Source organism: Lipotes vexillifer, unplaced genomic scaffold, assembly GCF_000442215.2.
Source record: "Lipotes vexillifer unplaced genomic scaffold, Lipotes_vexillifer_v1.1 scaffold13, whole genome shotgun sequence".
Classification (NCBI taxonomy): domain Eukaryota; kingdom Metazoa; phylum Chordata; class Mammalia; order Artiodactyla; family Lipotidae; genus Lipotes; species Lipotes vexillifer.
In genome coordinates, this window is record NW_006790761.1 from 699,177 (window position 1) to 706,480 (window position 7,304).

A 7,304-nucleotide genomic window follows, 5' to 3' on the forward strand; every position below is an offset into this window, starting at 1 on the left:
GGTGTCTGGAGTTGTGTGTCTGTGTGCTTTTGTGTCTGCGTGCTTCTGCTGCCCAACTGTGTAGGGGTATACATGTACATGAGTGCATGGCATGTGCATCTGTCTTCGTGTCTGAGTAGGTGCACTGGTGCCTGTGACTGGGCACATGTGTTCGAGTTGTACGTCCACGTATGTACTAGGTGCTAGCACCCAAGCACGCATTTGTGTGCACTGGTACCAGGATGTGAATCTGTATATTTGTATGTATGTGCATCTGTCGTCCCCTTGCTTGTGTCTGAGTGCATGTGTATTAATGCAACTTTTGGGGCCTTGGCTTTCTTTTCTGCCACACATTGAAATAGTTAAGCTCCATAATCTTATTGTTTGTTTAAAGTTTGCTCTTGGATGCAGGCCTGTTCCAGAATAACTAGCAGATGCGAAAAGCATCCATTATGTATTTTTGCAATTAGCCGAAAACCCAGAAACTTTTTCATAAATAACAGACACAATTCTGTGGGTTGCTTATTGCTGGGAGCCGCCTCCTCTCCCCGGCTCTCCTGAGCCGGCCCCGGGCCCAGCCCCAACCAGGCCAAGCCAAGGAGGGTTTGCACACTGTCCCTAGTGAAATGGAAAAACCATTAAGAGTTCAGAATAGAACTCAAGGGACAGCTTACAGTGAGGAAGAGAAAGAGAAGAATAAAGAGGAGGGGTGAGCAGAGGAAAAGTGCAGCTTCCAAAATCTGAGAAGACTCTGTCACACTGGCTCATTCAGCCTAGCAGTTACCCAGCGTTCTGGTCTAGACCCAGCTACACAGACACAGGACAAATCCACATTCTTTTACTTGTCTTTAACGTCCGTCCATTGTATTTCTGCACCTTATCTTTGCATATACTCCCATCTCCCATTGTTTGGAACATGGTCTCCCCTATGCCTCACGCATTCTCACTGCCATCCTTTTGCTAGTGCTGTTTCCCTCTCCTGGAACACACTTCTCCTCTTCTCCAATGCCAACCAGGCACCTCTTGACCACCAACAGCATTACCATCAGCAAACTTCTTTGAGTACTTATCCCAGGCACTGGCGAGGGGACCCGGGAAGCAGAAAGAAAAGCTTAGGGAAACTTCTCAGTATTTGAGTTCTTATGTGAAGGCACAGACTCTCATCATGTTCCTCCGTCTCTCCTCCCTGCTACTATGGACAGAGAGCTGTTCTGTGTCCTGGGTTTCAGGAGGGACCAGAGAATGTGACTGGGCTACCAGGTGGACTTCAGACTGAGACTACAACTTGAACAGGATGGTCTGTGAAAGAAAGAAACGCTGGGCTAGAAGACACTAAAGCATCCCGCTGAGTAGAGTCCTAGGCTTTGCTTCCTCCAGTGATGGGGAGCTCATCAAGTCCTCAAGCACATCAATTCACTGTTGGTCAGCTCTGACTTTCAAAGGTCTTCCTTATGTTGCTTCTGCTGCCCTTGCTCTGCCCTCAAGCCCACACTGAACACAGCTACTCCACCTTTCTTCAGAAGTCTAGAGAAAGTGACCGTGGCCCCCTGGGCTCGCCTTACCTTTCAAGACAGTGGCAGCTACTAAGAGAGATGAAGGCAGCTCTCCTATGTCAAGCTGGTGGCCATTTGACAACTTCCTTAGTGGGGGGACACTTGTGATCTTCTTGAGGTACTTCTCCTGCCTCAACCCATGAGCTTCAGGGATGGCAGGCTAGGCAACTGCTTGAGCTGTGAGCTTCCATTAAGGTTGTTATCAATTTGTCAATTCATCATACACTGAGTACCTACACTACGTTAGGCACTGTGGAAACAAAGACCAAGAACACATAGTCCCTTGCTGGTAAAGATGCAAGGCTGGGAGTTTCCAATACTGCCTCTGGCCACTCTGTTTAGTACAGTGGTTCTCAAAGTATCAATATCAGCATCACCTGGAACTTTAAAAGAAATGCAGATTCTTGGACCACATACCCCAGATCTACTGAAGCAGAAACTCTGGGTGCGGGCCCAGCCATCTGGGTCTAAGAAGCCCTGCAAATGATTCTCATACACTTGAAAGTCTGAGAACCACTGGTTTAGATTCACCTGGGGAGTCTTTAAAATTAAATCAGAATTTCTGGGGTGGAGCCTGAGGCATTGGCTTTTAAAAAATGGTTTAAAAGACATTGACTAAAAGCTCAGCACACTGAATGAAATCCATTAAAAAGTACTGGTTCTGAAGCATCACAAGATATTACTTTGCCTTCCCAAATCCTTGTTAGTAATGACAGAGGTAAAAGCATATTGGTGTTAATATGTATTGGGGAGCTGGGTTCTAGGCCTAGTTCTGCTTCTATGTGGGTGGGTTTGCTAGTGCTGTTTCCCTCTCCTGGAATACACTTCTCCTCTTCTCCAATGCCAACCAGGCACCTCTTGACCACCAACAGCATTACCATCAGCAAACTTCTTTGAGTACTTATCCCAGGCACTGGCGAGGGGACCCGGGAAGCAGAAAGAAAAGCTTAGGGAAACTTCTCAGTATTTGAGTTCTTATGTGAAGGCACAGACTCTCATCACATTCCTCAGTCTCTCTTCCCTGCTACATCAATAGCCAATAAAATGTATTAATAATAAAACCTATTAAGAATATACTCTGTGCCAAGTCAGTAAGAGAATAAAAAAATACAACTAAGACCTCTTGGAAACTTCTTTCCCAAAGACTCCATTGAGCAAGAACTACAATGCATATTTGTTTTCTTTTTGTTGTTTGTTTGTTTGTTTTTTTTGTGGTACGTGGGCCTCTCACTGTTGTGGCCTCTCCCATCGCGGAGCACAGGCTCTGGATGCGCAGGCTCAGCGGCCATGGCTCACGGGCCCAGCCGCTCCGCGGCATGTGGGATCTTCCCAGACCGGGGCACGAACCCGTGTCCCCTGCATTGGCAGGCGGACTCTCAACCACTGCACCACCAGGGAAGCCCTACAATGCATATTTATTGAGTGACTACTATGTGCAGGTACTGGGAAACAGATGAACAAGACAGACAACATTTTTGCTCTCCTGGCACTTATAATCTAGCAGAGATCAACAGGAAGTAAACAAAGAAACTTCATAAATTATGCATATGTGCAATAGAGAAGATAAATGTGGGTAATGGGCTAGAGACAGAGGAAGTCTGGTGGGGTATTAGAGGTGACACTTCAAAACTGGGCTTAATTACAGGTAGGCATGGACTACCAGAAAGACAGGAGGCAGATGTGGTACGGCCCAGAGGTCTGGGCTCTGCTTCCAGACGCACAACTATCTAGCTGTAAAGATTGTGGGGCAACTGACTTGGGCTCCTTGGACCTCAGTTTAATCATCCATGAAACAGGTCGGTAAGAGAATCATCGCAGCCTGTCTTGTTGGGAAAACAAAATGAGATCAGAGGTTAAAAAGTTTGCCAGCATTAAAAGCACTCTACAGAAACACAATACAGTTAAGAAACCAAAGGTTGTATACTGTTGTATTCCTCACAAACCTGCATCAAACATATTTTGAAGGAATGGCCAATTTTTTTGTAATGTCATCATTTTAGTGCTATTGTCATCTCCTGTAACTAACCCTCTGATCTCAGTCACAAGGGTTAGCATCTCTGAAATTTGGCTTGCTAATGTGACCAGTTAGCTCAATTAAGATGGCAGATCCTTGCATGAATGTGATTATAGACTGTACTAATGCCTCCTATATGCATCTATTATTTCAGCAACTGGCCATAATCTGTGTATTGCCATATAAAACAATGATTTAGCTGATGACTGTAAATTAAATAGCTCCTTTCCTAAGTCAAATACACAACCTAAACTCAGAAACATCCATGAAATTACTCAAACCACAGGATAAAGACAGAGGGTGTCAAGGACATCACCTTAACACCTGAAACCCATTATGTATGAAGCAGAACTGGGCTCAACCAGCTCTTGCTTCTCTATACAAATGATTTTATTCTCCCTACCCTCATCCCATCCCATCCCCTAAATTTCTGAATCTTCCATTAGTACACACTACCAGCAGCAGCCTCAAGTCAGCAGTTACCTTCTTTCCGTAAATAGCACTTATCCAGACCTAAGTAAAGGCCCTAAATAGAGGAAGGAATACAGATACAGTCTCTGCTCAGTTACGTTTGATATTGGATATGACACAGACATTCTGACACAGAATTTGACACTAGGTGTTTGTTTTTTGTTTTTTTGTTTTTACTTTTTGGCCCACCACGCAGCATGTGGAATCTTAAGTTCCCAGACCTGGGATTGAACTTGTACCCCCTGCAGTGGAAGCGCGGATTCTTAACCGCTGGACTGCTGGGGAAGTTCCAACACCAGAGGAGTTTTGATGCCGCTGTTTTAACTTGGTCATTTTGATGTGGGAATATTGACTCAGTCGAAAAGTTAGCCATGAAACTTTAGCATTTTTCCCCTTAAATAATGTAAATAATGTATTCATCTTGACCACCATCCCAGTTGAGGATAGGATGACAGTTGTGCCTTTTGTGGACATTACCTGATAACTTAAAAGAGGTTGGGACTTCCCTGGTGGTCCAGTGGTAAAGAATCTGCCGTACAATGCAGGGAACATGGGTTTGATCCCTGCTCAGGGAACTAGGATCCCACATGCCACAGGGCAACTAAGCCCATGTGCCACAACTACTGAGCTTGCGCGCCTCAACGAGAGAGCCTGCGTGCCACAGACTACAGAGCCCACGCGCCCTGGAGCCTGCGCGCCACAACTAGGAGAAAACCCGCATGCCACATCTAGAGAGAAGCCCGCGCACTGCAACGAAGAGCCCACGAGCCGCAAGAAAAGATCCCGCGTGCCACAACTAAGACCTGACGCAGCCAAAACTAAATAATAGAATTTAAAAAAACAAAACAGAGGTTTACATTTTGACAAAGCCACTTTGATGCAGCCTTGCAATGCTCATAGGTACTCTGGCCAAGTTCTGGCAGCTGCTTTGGAGCCACTTATAAAAATGCTTCTTTATAAAACTAATAAACAATCTAGGGTGAGCCACGTACAAGCGCTTTGTGCTTTTCAGTACTAACTGCTGGACCGATTCAACATCTTTCCCCTCTGGCTCAGGAAGCCCTTGGAGCCAGGTGGCTGTGAGACAGCCAGTTCCACCCGCAGTCCTCAAAGGGCTGCAAGTATTTACCAGCTAGCAGGGAAACTTATCCAATTCAGGAGTTTTCTTGGAAGTCCATCCTGAGTCCACTGTAGCAATTTTTTCCCCTTAATTTCATAGACACTGCCACTGAAAGTATATTTCTTCCAGGGAGCCTTCTAAAGGGAACTATATGTGTGTTCCCAAAGTTCACATACATGGCTTTTAAAAAATTTTACATTCTCTTTTTAAATGCGGTTACTCAACCAAACAAGAATACATCTGCTATTCTGTAGTATGCTGCTTAACTGCTTGATTTCATTGTGTGGAAGACAGCTCTTAATATTTCTTAGGGTTATCTACCATTAGGGTTGGGATGCAGTAACCCACCTCTGCAGATGCTTTTCCTCTGGTTGGTTAGGGCATCAAAGACCAGTGCTAAGAAGTTGCATAAAGTTACTTCAAAATGTATCACAAAATAAAAAAACAATTTTCTGTGGCTGCAAGAACTTCACCACCTAGAGAAATGCTGATTTATTACCTCTGTCTCACTGAACAGTACAAAATAATTAAGCCCGCTTCTCTTATGCCTGAGTCTTAGAAGGACAAAGTCATGAAACAAAAGCCTCTTTGAAGAATGAATGGGATGGCAGAGATCCCACAGAAGTCTGAGCCCTGGTGATAGCCTGGAGCTGGTATGGCTGACATAGGGCATAGGGTGGTAGCCAGAAATTCAACTTAGTCCTTCAGCTCTCCCCAGAACAGGAAAGATGATGACCTGCAGAATTTAGCTAAAGTCCAGAATTAACATCACAATCAAAATAACCACACCCCTTTCAAAGGAAAGCAGACTTGAATCCAAGAGAGTACTTACACTGAAGTCAGAGATGAAGAAATAAAGGGATAAGTGATTAGGACCATTTTTACCTTTTCCTTTGGTACACAATATATGAACTTCCTTCCTTTCATTTAAAAAAAATTGCTTAGAATTAAGGAGTACTTAATTAAGCTGAAGTATGCAAGAAGGCTAGGGAGAATTGCAATAAGCTATATAAAAATGACTGAAGTTAGCCAACAGAAGACATCTGAAGGTCTGTCCATGTCAGAGTGTTAGTTTTAGACAGAAAACTCTTGGAAGGCAGAGTATGTGTTTGTAGCACTATGGCTTGTACAATTAGTATATGTCTGCAGATGAAGGACCAAACCTCCAGGGAAAAGATGCTGACCTTGTCTAGCCAAAACTGTCAACCACTATTATCTCCAGGGACCACTGGAATGTCAGGCAACCACTTGAATTACATGGACAAAGCTACAAGGCCCAAAAAACCCCACATCCTGATAAACATTGCCTGCTGCCAATTTCCCCCTCAAAGAGACAAGCAATTAATGCTGCAGGCCAGTAATGAATTGGGCTACTTGTGCCTCAATCTGGATTACTTCTTGAAGGAACAGGATAAAGTCATGCTTTCTGCTTAATTCAAGACGCATAAACACCATACACAGAGCGGAAAATTCTCTTGGATCCTGAACTCTGCTTTTGCCCTGTGAGGACCCACATGTTAAATATGATACTTCTTGATCTTCAGTATGCTTGAGAGAATATAAATCTGAACCAGCAAACAGCAAAGCCCACAACATTTATTGGGATTACTCACTAAATATTGATAATTCATACACATCCAACATCATTGAATAAAAATAATGTTAGTTAATTTTTTAAAAATAGCAAACCTTCCATTGGGGTCTTTAAAGTCAAAAACTCACTGATGACTGTATCTTTAATAAATGAAATGACCAAAACTAGTGAAGTCAGATGTAACTCAATCAACTCCTAAACTCAATATTGCCAACATGTTTTTCTACTTAAAAAGCAAACAAAAAGGAAAGCCTCGTAATTTAGCAATTACTATGTTTCTGGGTTTTTGCTCTCAAATGCCACAGAAAGATATGTGATGAAAGGAAGCAAAGCACCTAGTCTCAGCAGTCTTCTTAAAAACCTTAAGTTTGGGGCTTCCCTGGTGGCGCAGTGGTTGAGAGTCCGCCTGCTGATGCAGGGGATGCGGGTTCGTGCCCCGGTCTGGGAGGATCCCGCGTGCCGCGGAGCGGCTGGGCCCGTGAGCCATGGCCGCTGGGCCTGCGCGTCCAGGCTCCGCAGCGGGAGAGGCCACAACAGTGAGAGGCCCGCATACAGCAAAAAAAAAAAAAAAAA